Here is a 16,217-nt window from a genome sequence, read left to right as displayed (position 1 = left end):
CAAACTTCAAGAAATTCTTTGTCAGAACATTTTGGTATGGATTATTATATAAATGAATTAGTATATGATACACACAAGGCTAAAGCTCCAACCTACATATAAACTAGGGGAAAAATGCCTATAACTAAAAGGCACTTCTTGGAAATAGTAGTTTCTACCGCCCTGGCTAATAAAGAAGACGTTATTTGTGACAAAAAGTAACTATGACTCTCTTCAAGTTTTTCTTTGCTGAACCTTCTGATACAGCTGGGTATGATCAGTCCTCAAGGACAACCCTGGTTTTGCCTCTCACAGAAACGTTCAATCATTTTGGAGGATAATTTTGAAGGAAAAAAATCATATGATAGCAAAGAACAATGGTTCATTTTCTCTCAAGGTCAATAGATGAGCTGTTAAGAACACAACCCTGGCAATTGTTTCATGCCAGGTGTGTGAGAACGTTCCCGTGGTGGATCACAAAGCGAAGGCCACAGTTCCTTTCCTATGACCTAGCACAAGGTGCAAAGAACAGAAAGAGTTCAACATAAATTAAATAAAATGGCTTCATGGGGCAAAACAGATTTACTACACTAACTACATCACATACATAAGCATGTCATGGTCTGGTATTTATGGATAGACTCAGACAAACAGGAAGAGAAGCAAGTAGTCTTCCACTGCAGCTATGCTTTGTGTTGACAGTGGGAAAGTAGTTATAGGTGATTCAAAAATATAGTATTAGGCTTATTTTTCCTACCAGAAGTAACATGAACGCATTTTAATTCTAAACTGTTTACATGCTGCTGTTTTTCTGAAGAAAAATCTGATTCAGCTTGTAAAGGGCAGGTCTTCCTATCCAAAGAATCCAATGAGAATGCTGATTCTTGCACTGGGAATCAAGATCTATTTTACTGAACATATAAAATGACAACATAATGACAATTCCAGCTTCCTAAGTCCCCAGTAGAAAAGGGGCAGATTAACTGTCTCCAAAACTGGCTGATTTTATATACATTCCCCCCCACCTCTCCCCCAGGAGACATGGTTGAGTGTTCAACTAGTCCCGTTGACTGAAAGAGAATCCCCTCTGATTTTTATTCCTGGGGGTTGTTTGGAGAAAGCTCAGAGGAACAACTACCTGACTGTTAAAGCACTTTGCCGAATGGCTGGTGTTTAGCTTCCCATAAACCGGTTACAATCAGCAGCTTCAAATCTCATAAGCATCTTGTGGGTTAGCAGCAGAAAGCAACACAGCTGCAATCAAGTAGAAATTTCAAGCATTCTGGGCACAAAGACTTTTCAAAACATGTTTTCCGGTTGGTTGAAAACAGTAGATGGAAAGAAGAGATGGTTTACTTTGTTCTTTTTGAAGATTTATATGGCAGGTCTATTGTTTCCTTCATACCTTTTTAATGGGCTGATACTAAATTACTTCAAAGAGGGTGCATTTATTGCTGCAACCAGTTCACAGTTCAGCTGGATCTCAGGCTTTACATCGGTGGCAGGAATAGATTACAGAGACAGAAGGTTCAGGATTTTGCCCCTCTCCCCCTGTCAACAGATCTGTGCTCCAACCTCTCACCTGTTTTGTCCCTGTATTGCTGCTTATCTTAAACATCTTTCTTCTCTATAATAACAGCTGGGTCCTCCACTGGTATTCAAACACTGAAATGTAGAGAGAAGGCCAGGACAGTGTTACAGTGATATGTGAAATGTGTGACATTTTGAAAACAAGATAAAACAAAAGTACAGACAAAGAATTGCCACTTACATCTCGACTGAAACACAGAAGTAAGGAAACAAACCTTACCTGAGGTACTGTATTTGAAACGGGAACCTTTGTATTTACTGATGCAAAATCTTAGCAGCATCCAGACCCCTTGTGGGACTGCAGCAGGAGCAGCTGTAGATTCTTTGCTTTGGCTCTTTAATTAATATCTCCCTGCCTTTGGTTTATTTGCACACCAGCAAAGCTTTAAAAGAAGTGTGTTGCAGCTTCAGCATTAAGTGAAGGCTGAAATCCATTTTCTGTTTACCTTAACCTTTGTTTGGCTGGGAGTACCACATACATTTAGCTATACAAAAATTTTAACCTCCTTCCAAAATAGCTTCTTAAAAAGATTTGTACTGCTGTTTTGTGACTCTTGGGTGGAGGGGATGTACAGGGTACGTCTGTATTTTTTCCTGTCCCTTAATCTATTAATGAAACACTTGGGCACACTCAGTCAATATTGTCTTGAGACATTTGGGCACTCACAGCCAGCTGCTTGTTGGCTGGATCCATATCAAAGGCAAATCTGGAGCAAGGCAGACTTTGGAGGGCCAAAGGAGGCTGTAGTATAGAAAGAACCAAACCTAGAAAAATGAGCCCACAGAACTGCAGAGCTTTCTTCCAATTAGTCATGTTGAACCACTTAAGCATATTTTTTCCTAACTCTCTATATTTTAGGATTTTGCCTTTCAACAGGACAGTGTAGCCAAATTAAATAGAAATTACCATAGTTATTAAATGGCAATTAGGGTTTGTTTGCTGCATTGCATTTCTTTCAAATTAATTTACTATTGCTATATTGGTGAACAGTTAAACCATTTGATATGCTTGAATGTGCACATTAATATAATTTAAAGAGCATAATGATTACCCATTTTATTACTTCTGTATTGTAATGCTGAATTAATTTATGCCAGTTATAGCTGATTATTATGCTTATTAACATCAGTCAGTGCTCTTTAACAATCAGTTGAGATCTAACACTAACTGCCTTGTTAGAGCTAAATTAAATGCTGGAGACACTCTGCTCGCTCTGTTACCCTATCCAGTTTCACTGTAGTTTTCTTCCTTCTACCTAGTAACCACAGAAGCTGGATTAACTGCAGCAATTACATGCCTCATTAGCAATAAACAATACTAGCTGGCTGCTGGTGGTTATTGTGCCACAGGTGCACATAGCTATTACAACTGTCTCAGCAGACAGAGGGGGATACAGCGAAACCTCCTCTCTCTGGAGTGGCTAATCTCCAGTAAATAGAAGGTGTTTCTGCCTGCTAATGATGAGGTATGACAGGCATTGTTGACATGCTCCATAAAGCTGCAGAACAAGGCAAAATAAAAAAAAATATGGCTGCTGCCTCTTTATGACTAACTAAAGAACAAGGATATATATACTTTTTATAATTTCTATATAAACAAACTGCAATGCCCACAGTTAATGTAAAATGTGTAGAAACTATATTTTCAATGTTCTTGACTTTTGCCTATACTAAAAAGCTTCATGTGAATAAATAATGCCACTTACAGATACATCAGATCAATTTAACTGCTGATTAAATGCAAGTCTTTTAACTAGAGAAGAGGGTGGTATCAGAATTTAAAAAACATGCTGGAGCTTGCAAAAGTTTTCTCCACTTCAGGAAAGGGTAGACGTGTTCTGGTCCCTGCTCCAAATCCTCATTTCTTTCGTTTTCCTCATTGAGTTCTTAATGTGAAATAAAAATAAAGCCTCAGACTCTCTATAGTAAGAGTCAATATAGATGAAGGATTTTGCCGTAAGAGCTTTTGCTGAAGGTGCTCTGATGGAAGATGCTGCAGAGACAATAGAAGAGCAAAGAAGACTCGGGTGATCCCACAGGTTCCTGACACCTTGATAAAGCCAAACCAGCAACCTGCTGCCTGCCCAGGATCCTGAAGCAAACAGCTCCCTTGCAACTGGAGAAAAAGTCCAGTGTCTGCAAAATGATACCAGATTATTTGCTAGTCCAAATACTAAATAAACTTTGGTGACTGGAGATGCTGAATAAGGATATAGCACTTGGAGGACTTCTTGCCACTTGTTTATAAAAGAGACCGTTGGAGAAAATATTATATATATTGTGTTTCATAGAGCCTGACTGAATGTGGTTTCATTAGGTTTTATGTGTGGTTGAAACTTCACTCAGTGTTTGCGTGTTTGATTGGTGTACTATAAAGTTTTTGAGCAATCTCTTCACATACGTATCCCAGGTCTAATGGTCCACTTTATCTGTATCTGTATCTTTCATGTGTCTACCTATATATCTTTAAACAGGCATACAGACATGTCGTGAGTATGAGATGCTGATAAGATATAAGATGCCAGCGGAGGCAGGCAATGAGCAAAGCTGCACAGAGCAATGGAAGAGAAAGAAAATATCATTCGCGTTATCATTTCAGCTAGATCTCATTTTGAAATGATAGGTGCAGGCCCTTTGTGAGCCTGGCTCAGCTAAATAGGCCTGTAAATGCATATCCTTCTTTTTTGTCAGTTAAAGAGGGAAAGCTGCAGCTCTTTATGGCAAGGAGTGAACACTAGTGCAATGCACTAAGGACAAGAGTAGTTTCTTTGGTGGTATCCCCCCATTCCAGCCTCCCTGTCTAGGATCACACACCCAGAGCACACCCCTGGGATGGCTGGAGAATGAATTCGGATATTCCTTTCCACTTCAGCCTGAAATCCAATAACTCCATCCATCAGTGTATTGCCAGAAGGATAAGAAAAAATGCACAAAAAACAGCTGCAGGAAGGCAATCATCAGCTCCAAACTAGAGCAGAAGAAGAGAGAGTCTAATCTCAAATCACTCTAGTCCCAAATAAGAAATTGCTTTATGAACTGTTGTCAAACCCCTAAGTAATAGCGGCCACAGTATAATTGGGTTTGACAATGAAAGCAGCATATACCAAAATTAATCATGATGCTAGACTGTGTAAAAGAGAATGGCCTAGAAGGTCCAAAGAAATCAAGTAGAAGGAAGAATATCAGCTGATCCCTGTATTTATTGTGGAGGCATTTCCTGTGTGGGATAAGAGACCCCCAGAAACCATGTCTAACCTTGCAAGGAGGAAGATGCGAAAGGATTCACTACTGTTCTTAAGAGCAATGGTGTGCAGGGTGCCTGAGCCATTGGGCAGAAATGCTTCAAAAGCTGGAAACGTGTTTTGGTAAAAGACAGTAAAATACAAATTAAATCCTTACAAATAAAAGTGTGGAATAAAATAATTAGGCCATGAAAAAGAAAAAAATAATCATACCTATTAAATACAGAAGCTCAGTTGGATGACTTCATTGACTGAGAAGTAGGAAATTGAATGAGGGGAGCAACTGAGGAACAGGGAAGAAAAAGTTTATGGAAAATACACTGACACCATGTTTCCATGACAGGATGTGGAGTTGTTTTTATTTAAGGTGATAAAGGTGAGCAAGAGGAAAAACTCCTGTTTTCTGAATTTTGTTAGCAAGACGTCATGGAAGGTTTGAGACTTAAAGTTTGGATGTACCACTGTCTGCCACTACAAGTGCAGAGGAAGCCTTTCACTCTGTATGCAGCTTCCAGACTCAGACCTGTCAAAGCTGGCAGGTCCACAGGCAGTAGGTTTTGTGTGTCTCATTTTTGGACCTATCATACACGCTCAGTAGATCTGCACGTACGTGACAAGCCCTCTGTATCACAGACAAGTCTGCACTGTGCAAGGCAGAACAGCTTTCTCCTTGGTGTGCAGTAGAGCTGCTCTTTATAGACACCATGGTCATTTGTCTGGGATTTTTGAACATCTGGTAGCCCGGGCTGCTAGCCATCCTGAAATCTAGTAGTCTACCACCAAAACCCAAAAAGTTGGCAAGTGTGAAACGTTTTTTTCTTTTCTTCTGTGAGATTTTTTTTCTCACAATTCTTTTAAAATGTAGCACTCATTGCTGGCCTCTGAACATCTGCTCTCAGCTGGAGCAGAGGGGACAGCAGACTGCTACTACTGGGCATTTAACTGAGGTATATAATTCCCGTTTGGAGAAAGTGTGCTGGCAGCTGTTGTTTGGTAGCCTCCTGACTTGTGTGTTTACATGCATCATATTCACAGACTTCTTTATCCTCCAGTATTTGTCCAGGATTCAAAATACGACTTGGACCTGTCCTGGTCCCAGTGTGATTAGACTCTGCAGTGCCCTTCCTCTGACAAGCTGCCCAGATTTCATTTTTAGCTGGCTAAATCCTACTGAATATCACATATTTTCCAGTTGTTATGTGAACTCCAGATGTTTCAATGAAGAGGAAAATCTTGTTTGACAGCCTGTTGCCACTGTAACTTGCCTTACTGGTTGCTTTTTTGATGTAATTTAGTCCCTTAATCGGTGATGAAGGGATGTAACTTAGTGGGTCAGATCATCAGATTCATACTGATATCAGTCCACTGAAGCCAGGCTGTTTTACCCCTCTTGTATGTCAGCCTTCTCCTCTCACTCCTTTCTTTTTGTTCCTTTTACATCAGCAGCTGCAGGCTTCAGCTGAGACGAGGCTGTCAGTATGTTAAGCATAATAGAAATGAAAAAAGATTGCCACTCTTCCAGAAAGTTCAGACCCATGTTCAGACAGCCTAACTCCCACAAAAGTCCTCATGTCCAGTGATTTCAACTGTTTGTTTCTAAGTTATGTTTGTCTTTATTTAGACTCAGAAGCAGAAAGTGAAATACCCGGCATCCTCTGATAGGTCTGCAGCAGGGCACAGCATAGAAATAAGGTTCCTACTTTGAGATTTAAGTCCCATGCAGTGTTATTTGTGTCCCCACTTTAATCTGAGGTTGTTAATATTTCCGTATGAAAATTGTATAATTTTTCTTACTCCTGTGTGGGGCAGCGTTTAATGATGTCTCCCTACCAGCTTGCAGGCTTGCTGCATTTCCAATGTCAACTCAAAAAAAAAAAAAAAGGCCTTTGAGCAGAGCCTGGCTGTTTACGCTGTGCTCTCCTCGTGCTCTCACATGCACACGGCAGGCCTTTCTGCAAGCTGCCTGACTGACAGGTTCCTGCAATCTTTGGAGACAGCCAGGGAAAGAGAATGAGAGAGACATGTTCAGAAAGAGTTTCATTTAGTGTGTCAGAAATAAAAGCAGCCCTTGAAATCTCTTTGGAGGTGGAGGGGGTGGGGGAGCAAACTCTGGTTTGCAAACAGCTGAAACTTCATCCCTTCCTTTCCCTCTCCCTCCATGTAGCCCCCCTATATTTCAATGCTAAGTGCTTTTTAAATTCCTCCTGGTGTGACTTTATTTACATATTATAATGTGAAGTAATGAAGGGAAAGGGATGTTATGCAAAGCAATTGCCTCTCGTCCCCCTCTCCTGAGTGCAAGGGCCAAGCACATTTCCTGCCATCTGTTTAACTCCATCTCCTGATGCTCATAATGAACCTGGCAGCGCCGGGCAGATGGAAATAACTGGCAGGCATAGCTGTTTACTTGTAACGGCAGCCCTAATTTGTTAGACTTGCCAGGCAAGTCCCCAGTGGTCAGATATTTCATAGTGATGAAGGGTTATGAAAAGAGCTCAGGTGAAGAAAGCTCTTCCCAGCATATGGGCCCGAGCCGAAGGCTGAGTCTTGCCGCCGTGCCAGAACAGCAGCAGAGCTCGACGCTGCTATTAGCTGAATTGGGGCCAGGCTCGCTGACCTTGTCTGGTGGCAATTCTCACTCGGTCCCACACTGACCTGGGCTTCGTTAGCTGTACCGCCATCTGCCACAGATCATATTTATCTCCGCTTAAGACCTCGCTGAAGAACAAGAGGAGAAATGCGATTAGGTTTTTGTGTGTTGCCTACGAGGCCGTTTGCCTGGTAGAAGGCACATAGGCAGCTACTCCGGTGAAAAAGCCTTTAGAAAATAAAAGGATAACTGAATAAAATGTGAATGTCATGAGAACGCTCTAGGGGGTTGCTGATGTGTTTCTCTTTCTACGGCATTAGTATCTTTTCTTTTCTTCCCCCTCTCCCTCTGGTATGAGGTTAGAGATGAGAAACTGAGAGAAATAAATATTTAGTGTCACTGAAGCTGGTTCACTAATAAAACAATTTAAAAGCAGAAAGAGAGAGGGGGGTAGGGAAATGCGAACCTTAGAGTCATCTAATAGATGGGACTTAAAGGAACAATTATTTTTTTCTATTACAGGATTACTTTCCCCTTTTTAAAATTTATCAATTATATTACATCTGGGGTCAATTTTTGACAGTCTCATCAAATCTGGGGTAGAGTATAGTTCAAATAAAAAAGAGGACAGAAACCTCTTAGAGAAATAATTCCTGTTCCTAGAAAGGTCTGACCTATTTCTTATCTTCCAGCCAATTGAGCATTTTAAAATCATATTTTAAAATTGTACAAGATGCACATATTGTTTAGAAGTGAAGGTCAAGTGTATATAGGGATGCCTTCAGATTTTTCTGGTTTAAAGCCTGTATTTCTTTGTGCAAACTATGTAGATGCATATTTACTCATTCTGCCAACACATTTGGCATTCCCTATGTTGAACTGTGGCCTCTTTGCACACAAATGTTCCCTCCTGTTCTGGAATTATCATGTTTTGAGGCATGCTTGAAACAGGGAAGGTGAGGAAAAAAAAGTTGCATCATTTACTTTAAAAACCAAAAGTATTTCAAGGAATGTATACTTTTGAAAATACAGGTATGTCCATCAGCCACATGGTCATCACCAGTCTAACTCAGGATCCAGCAAATGCAATGGGCTGTATCAGTAGCAGTTGTTTGGGTAAACTAATCAGCAAGTAACTCTGAATCCATGTGATAAAACGTGAGCTTGAAAGAATTGTTTTATATGATGATGGAGAGACATAATTCATCATAGGTCCACTATGAATTATTGCCTAAGACATAGCTCTTTCCTTTTCTTCCTTCTTTTTCTCTTAGGATGTCATATTGTTTCCTGCAATGTCACGTTGCATGTGTAATGCCAATATATTTCATCCAGGCAGAACTTGACTAATTTTTTGTTTTAGGAAGGATGAGTTAATCTTGCACAGACTAGAGCAGTATACGTTTAATTGTGATTGGCTCCAAAACAAGCACCCACCCAGGTAACAAGTATGATTTATTTCTCTTTTTATGGAAAGCAAGTCTCCATATTTTATGGCTGTTATAAGACATTAAAGAAAACATTAGACCTGAAGGTTACTATTCATCTAATTTGAAATGTTCAACCATGATACAATTGAGATCCAGGTGTCATAGTCTGTGATCCTGCTGACAGCTTTTTTATGAAGTATTTGAGAGATACAGTGGTTTATGTAACAGCAGTAGGGGACTCCAGTTTCTTACCTTTATATCAGATGAGTTCCCCAATATATCTCCTCTAAAACACATTGTAAAATCTTTGTCAGAACTACAAATGCCCATAATTCCTAGTAAATTTAAGAATTGCCTCCCCTTGGCTTCCACTGCCTGTCTACTTCAATCTGCGCATGAACTTTCAGCTGTCAGCTTGTATTAGTATCTTAGATTTCAGAAAGCAATACAGACTAAAGGAGAAATATCATATAGAAAATATTTTTTCTCTTTTTTTTTTTTTTTTTTTTGTCCCAGTATCTTGGCAAATTAGTTATTCTTTTGGGGAAATATAACACCACAGCAAAACCATGCCCGTTTCCATAAACAGTGAAAGAGGACTTTCCATTTAGTGGAAAGATAAACCAACTGAAACCCACTGTTTCTACTCTGGTAGACTTTTCATTCTGAAAAATCAAAGCAGCCTTTTACCCAGAAGTAAAATCTTAAACTGTAAAGCATTGATATAGTTCTTTTTGATTATTGTTTTCTGGAGGGTAAAGGAAAAAAAAAACAAAACCAGGCAAAAAAACCCAGCAAAACAAAACAAAAAAACAAAACCAAAACAACAAAAACCCCAAACCAACCAAACAAAAAGAACCTCTAATTTAAGTTATGGATGTTAGAATTTTGGCATGCCAGAAGCCATACATTTGCCTAACATCTGATCTTTGCCATGCTGCCCTTTGTTACTTCTGAATATAGTATAGGGGAGAAACTCCTTGTTGACACTCCAAGCTGCTAAGTCTGGGACTGCTGAGCAACTAAAACTCTGCTGTTGATTTCTTCTCTTTCAATATAGGAGACTTCATAGTGCAAAGTGATTAAATAACAAGCTGCTTGTTAGCAGGTTATCACAGAAATTAGCCCCAGTGCACCCATTTTGTGGAAATGCCAGGTTCCTTCTATCAGTTTTCAATGGAGCCTGGAGGTTTTCAAGATGCTCTGTATACGAAGCACAACACATTTTGGTCAGCACTTGAGACCTACTAATCCTTCTGTAAATGACTGCTTTTCTCCTAAAGCTGTAGAAAACTTCTGAGATTCTTACTCCATGCAACATACTACATCAACTGGAAAGTGAAATAGCTTTTAGCATTCATGCTTTTTTAATTAAAGAATCATCACTTTTAAAGTGAAATCTCCATGAATCTTAAGTTTGCACTAAGATAAGAATATCACATCTTTTTAAACAACCATAGGTTGCAATGGTGAGTAAAGAAAAGCCTTCATAGCAGAGAATCTTTATGTTTCCAAAAGAAAAAAAAAAAAAAAAAGAGTTTGGCATTAAGACCACTGCAGAATCATATGACTGAGTGTCTTCAAGTTACACAAGTTTTTCCACTGTGTTACCTCACAAGTCAGTCAGAGGACATTGCTGTATTAGACCTTCCGGTGTTATTCCAAGGTCAAGAATCTTTCTATGGCAAATATACAGCTAACTTTTACAGTAACAAGCACAGCAAAAATAATACAGACAGTTTTGGCAAATATGGAAAATATCTCTCACATTCTTAAAGAAACAAAGAGTAGAAAAACCTGGCCATTGCTGAATGTTTTCCCAGACATTAAAGATTTCTGAATGTGGAATAACTGTCTTGTATTATTTTACACACAAATTGCAGTGAATGCTACTTAAAGAGAAACTGATTTTGCTATTAATAATGGCTACAAATAGTTTTATCTGATTTCTTGCTTTTTATTAGTTACTTTGCCACTTAAAACAGTGGCATTTGGGCAAGGACCCAGTTCCCAGGATCAAGTTAGCTCTGCATCACTGATGAATGGGTCTAACAGCAGTCATATGCAAACTAAATTGTATCCAATCCTGTAATATGCTTAGTATCACTCGCCTATTTCTCTCTTACCTGTGGGAAATGTCAAAGGGAATATAAAGTATTGTTGGTCATTGATAATTATTTCCTTGTGAATGAACTTCCATGAATGTGATACTCTTAAACACATTCAGAATACTGCTAGCAAAACAGCTTGATGCTTTTAGAACTGCTGGGTTATGGTTTCTCTCTGAACAGGCATTTAGCAATACTAGCCAAAAGAAGGTATCTGCAAAAATTAGTATAGATAGCTGCAAACACACTGGGAAGAATTCAGCAGAAAATGTATGAATACTTTGAAAAGATTACTGAAGACTGAGTTGTCCAAAGGAAATGGCCTGTCATTCAAGGTAAAGTACATTATGAATTACTTCATTAATTTTTTTGCAGGCTGGTCAGATTTAGGTTCACATTTCTGTGTGTCAATTTTTCTTTAAAAGTAAACATTTTTCTTGATTTCCAGTTCAGATTTTGAAACAGTTCTGTCAAATTTCATGTATCATCATATATATATATATATGTATGTGTGTATGTGTGTGTATATGTGTGTGTGTGTGTATCAGCAAAATTATTAGTAAATATTCAGGACACTAAGTTAATAACAGGAAGGTGGTTTTCTTTGTGAGTTGATGATGTTGGCTTGCACAGTACATATAAATCACTTCTCATGTAATTCAGCACAGTGTTATTAAAGTAACACAGTGAAACTAGGCCATTAAACAGTAAATGCAAACAAATTGTCAAGGCTTGTGAGTGAACTCAGTAGATTAAGGTGTTTATAAAATAAAATACCTTAATGACCCATTCATTTACAAATTTGTAGCAGTATTCAATTATTTTTGGTATTGTCATAAAATACATTGGTCCAGAAAACAAAAGGAGTGTACATTAAGTATGGAGAAACTATATTCATAGCCCAAAAGCTCATACTCTATATCATGCTTTTGGTGATTAAGCTGAGGTATGCACAATGTCACTTATAATACTATATAAACATGCTTCAGTGTAATGTAGTTGTAGTCAAACTCCTACTGAATATTGCTTGAGTATTCACTTAATACAGATAACAGGGAAGTGTACATGACTATTTAAAAATATATTGTTTGACAGTATCTCCATAAATTGTCTCTTTTTCTAAAAAGCAAAGGAAGTGCTTAGCAATTCTTATTAAGAACACTAAATATTTATTTGAAAACCCACTTACTTCAGAAAATACTTTTCCTACAAAAAATAGCAGGAAGAATATTTTAAATAATTTCTGCATGGATACTCTTACTCCTCCACAACTTTTCATTCCTGTTAACACCTCCACACCATTTGCCACACAGCATGGAAAGTGATAGGACACTTTCTAGACTTTAGTATTGAGTGACCAAATAAAGAGGAAGCCAATATTAAAATATATTTTATTTCCTTTTTCATGCTTTTGGTCTCTGTAGGGATTTGAACAACTGAATAGAACTGGTTTTCTAACCTATAATAGCTCCCTCATTTCATTGACAGTTGTTTTCCTAAGCATTCCCAAAGGTCAATCAGCTGTTCTGTAGGAACCTCTTCACTTCCACATATGTTGAAGACCAAGGCAATAGATTCTAAATTACAACTCGAAAACCCAGGGGAAAAAAGTATATATCCCTCATCATAGGTGTTGAACAGAAGACTTCATGAAAACAGGGAACCAGAGGCCAGAGAAAGGAAGAAAAGCGAGGTAAATAGTCCTTGGATAAATCTAAGATAGCCAGTCATATAACAAAGCATATTGACTTCTCCCTCTGACTTTGCAGTCTGAGTACCCATTTGTTGATAGTGGTATCATTACCTATTCCTGGAAAGACATATTCATTTTACCTTGCAGATGTCCCTTCCCTCACAAGAACTCTAAGAAAACAGTACATTAATTCACCTACAGGACAGCTGCTCTTAAGACCATCACAATATCAATACATGAGATAGGCTCAGGATTTAACTCATGTATCTGAGGAAAAAAAAATACTATCCCATACTTGTAGATCTTTTTATGACTTGTGATAATACATGAGTACACATATGGTATGGTATTTGCATGGCAGGTCTGAAAAGTATCTCCACAGTCTTTACTGGGTAATATTTTGTCTCTTTCCTTAAAGCTGAATACTGCTGTGAACCAGAAGATGTGGTTTTGTTGCCTCCTTTTCCTGGCTAAGCTAGTCCAGAAGTCTCTCAGTGTGCACATAAGATGATCCAAGACCAAGTTTCCAGCTTTGATTTTGGTACTTATTCTTTATTTTCCAGTCACGTATCCCAGTGACATACTTGGTAGGGCTGTTTTCCAATACAATGCCATCAGTACCGGTAATGGAATATGATAAATTAATGTAACAGTGGCAAGCAGGCTCAGGCAAGTAATTCTTTTAAGAAGCAGGCTGATCTTAGACTACTTTCTTACAATGCAGCCTCATTACTCAACCCTGGAGCTACCTGTGAGGTAATCCCAAGAGCTCCTAAGGTGAAGAATAGAAATATTCTTTGTAAGTAGGATTTATTAAGATCTGCGAAATTTAGGCTACTCTTATAAATGTAGTACAGCTCTAGGGTTGAATTAGTCTCAACCATTTTTATCTGCCTAAAATACAGGACTCCAGTGTTAGTCAGTTGTTCAGGCTGCCTGCATAGCCAATGGAAAAAGTTTCCTCCCGGAAGATACTTCATCATACCTATTTTAGACGTGTCTCTAAGGAGGTATAATTCAGCCTTTGGAGATGTCTGTATCTCTCCAATGACTGCAACATAGGCTGGACATTTTAATTACTATCGTTAGGGCATACCTAAATTCCTTAGTCAGGGCACCCTGAATTGCTACACAAAAACGTCATCTGCTAGTTACATGGCAACTAATTTACTTTCCACTAATGTAAGATACGTACTTGTTTTTCCTTTAAGATTTCACCAGAGAATTATTCAGAGGGCAATACCCAGCGCAGACGGTTGCCATAACTCAGTGAAATTACTACAGACTTTGGAGGAAGGAAGTGACAATCACCCTTGGTGAAAGGTGCTTAAGAGACACAGAGAAATTTAGATTCTGTTGCACAGAGCATTACCTATGCACAGGTATCCTGAGAAATGTAACTATAAGCTGAGGCTTTTGAAAGCTTGCATGACATTAACGTCAAAGTTGAGTTTGGAGAGCTGATTCAGACCCACGGTGGACAATACAGTCACAATAGCTCAGTTGCTCTGGAGAATAAGAAAATTCCAATATTCAGAGATAACATGAATATTATAATGTTGATTATCTGTACCATAAAATGGAAAGAGTATTGTAATTTCCTTTGGCAGCGCGGTTAGCATAGGAGGAGTAATCTCAAAGGAACAGTGTTCTGTCTGACCATATGCATGAATAGGTGGCTGTCAAGTTTATACCGCATTGTCTTCAAGCTGGCATTATGCCAGCCCTCAGGCAGGCAGGAGGAAGATATATGTGGAAAGAGGTAGTCAAATTGCTTCCCTATGGCTGCTTTATAAACATACATATGTTAAACACATTTATTAGGGCAGTCAGCAGCAGCAAGTGCAAGGGCCCTTCTTCTCCCTCACGAGGGATAGTTGTTGCTTACAGAGGAGTGAGAAGTTGGAAGCTGGCCCAGAAATCTGGAAAGCATATTATGCCGGATTCCCCACGGAGGATCACTTTGCTGCCAACGTATCTTGCTCTGGGGTTTCGACACGCCATCAATCTGGAACCTGGCAGCCACCATTCCCCAGCTCACCTCGTCTCATGCAGCGAGCAGACACAGTGCAACTATTTGTCTCAGATTGCAGCCCAGCCACTCGGGGAAGGGAAGGGGGAGGAAGGGAAACAATAAGCCTCCGGCAGAGCTGCGGTCTCGCTTGCGCAGCTCCAGCGAGTTGCGAGTTGCAGCAACACGGCCATTTGAATGACAAGCTCGCTGCTTTTCTTTGGACCACAAGCCACAGCAAGTGTTGCTGTTTGCACAGCAATATGGCCCTGAGCAAGAAGGAGGAGGAGGAAGAGCCCAACGGGAGCTTTCAGACAAAGTGCTGTCATTTACTTTTCAGTGTAAGCTATGCTTATAGTTTGAAGACTCCAGAGAATTTTACAAATCTCAATTAAATCTCAAATAACTTCTACTTAAGAGTGCAGCTGTTTCTCAAAGAGCACTGTAGTCCTTGTGGAAAGTAAGTTACTGATCTCCTTTCCTGGAGACCTTGACAAATGTGGAGGGAATATCAGCCATCCACGTTACATTGACCAGGGACAGTAGGTGCAGTCAGCACATTCTCAGCGTGGTCAGCCCTGCCCATATTCACAAAGTGGTGGGAAGTTTACAGTCCTCCATGTGGGTCAGGTTGCTTGTTTTGCCCTTGCTCCCCTCCTCCTTGCTGTATTTCCATGACATGTTTCCATGCGCATAAAAAAGACCCTGAGGTAACCAAAAGAGCTAACAGTCTAGCTCTAAGAGCCAGTGATTCTTGATTTTCCTCCTCTTCCTCAGCAGCAGCTGATTATGCTCCTCATTTTAGTTGTGTTTACTATTTCTGATTGACCCTCCTGTCTAAAGCCCCTGGCAGTATAATTATTAGCTCAGTGTAGAACTGCTATCCAGTCATTAGTACAGTTGCAAATACCTGTTTTGGATTTAGTCCTAGCCACTTGAATATTAAGATGCATTGAAATTTTTCTGTAGCTTAAGGCAAGTCATTACTGTTGTCCTCTGCTTGCAATAAACCTGTTCTGTCTCTCAGTTCATACCACATATAGATTTTGAGAATTACGCACAAAACTAGGCACTGGCTGTGCAATGCAGTTATGAGACTGGCCAAAGTTTGTACTTTCAATTAATCTAAAACAAAGAGTGGGAAATGCTCCATTGGAGGACAAGCACTGTTCTACCTAAGCAAAACCAAAATACTTTTATAGCTTTGTAGCCTGCTTAGATTTTTACATTTCTAGTTTCACACTACGAATTGGAGTATGAAGCTGGAAGCAAACTTATGCTGGAGGCCTAAGGCAAGGCAACATCCAGGCAGAGCACAGTCCTCTGCCCGTTCTTCGAGACAGATGGGTCTGAGGTAGCTCCAGTTTGGAGCCCATCCAGTTGCATTAGCTCATGCTGTGATTGAGCTAATTAGTTCTACTAAAAGCTTGAATCTGACAGTGCCCAGCTGGGGAGGCATGGCCTGAGAAAGGTGAATCCAGCTCAAACCCCAAAGTTGTATAGCAATACAAATGGATGTTGTTTTTTTCTATAAAATACAAACATGGGGGTCAGGTCTGCAGTGGGACACTTTG

This window comes from Haliaeetus albicilla, chromosome 2 (genome assembly GCF_947461875.1).
Source record: "Haliaeetus albicilla chromosome 2, bHalAlb1.1, whole genome shotgun sequence".
Classification (NCBI taxonomy): domain Eukaryota; kingdom Metazoa; phylum Chordata; class Aves; order Accipitriformes; family Accipitridae; genus Haliaeetus; species Haliaeetus albicilla.
This window is presented reverse-complemented; position numbering follows the sequence as displayed.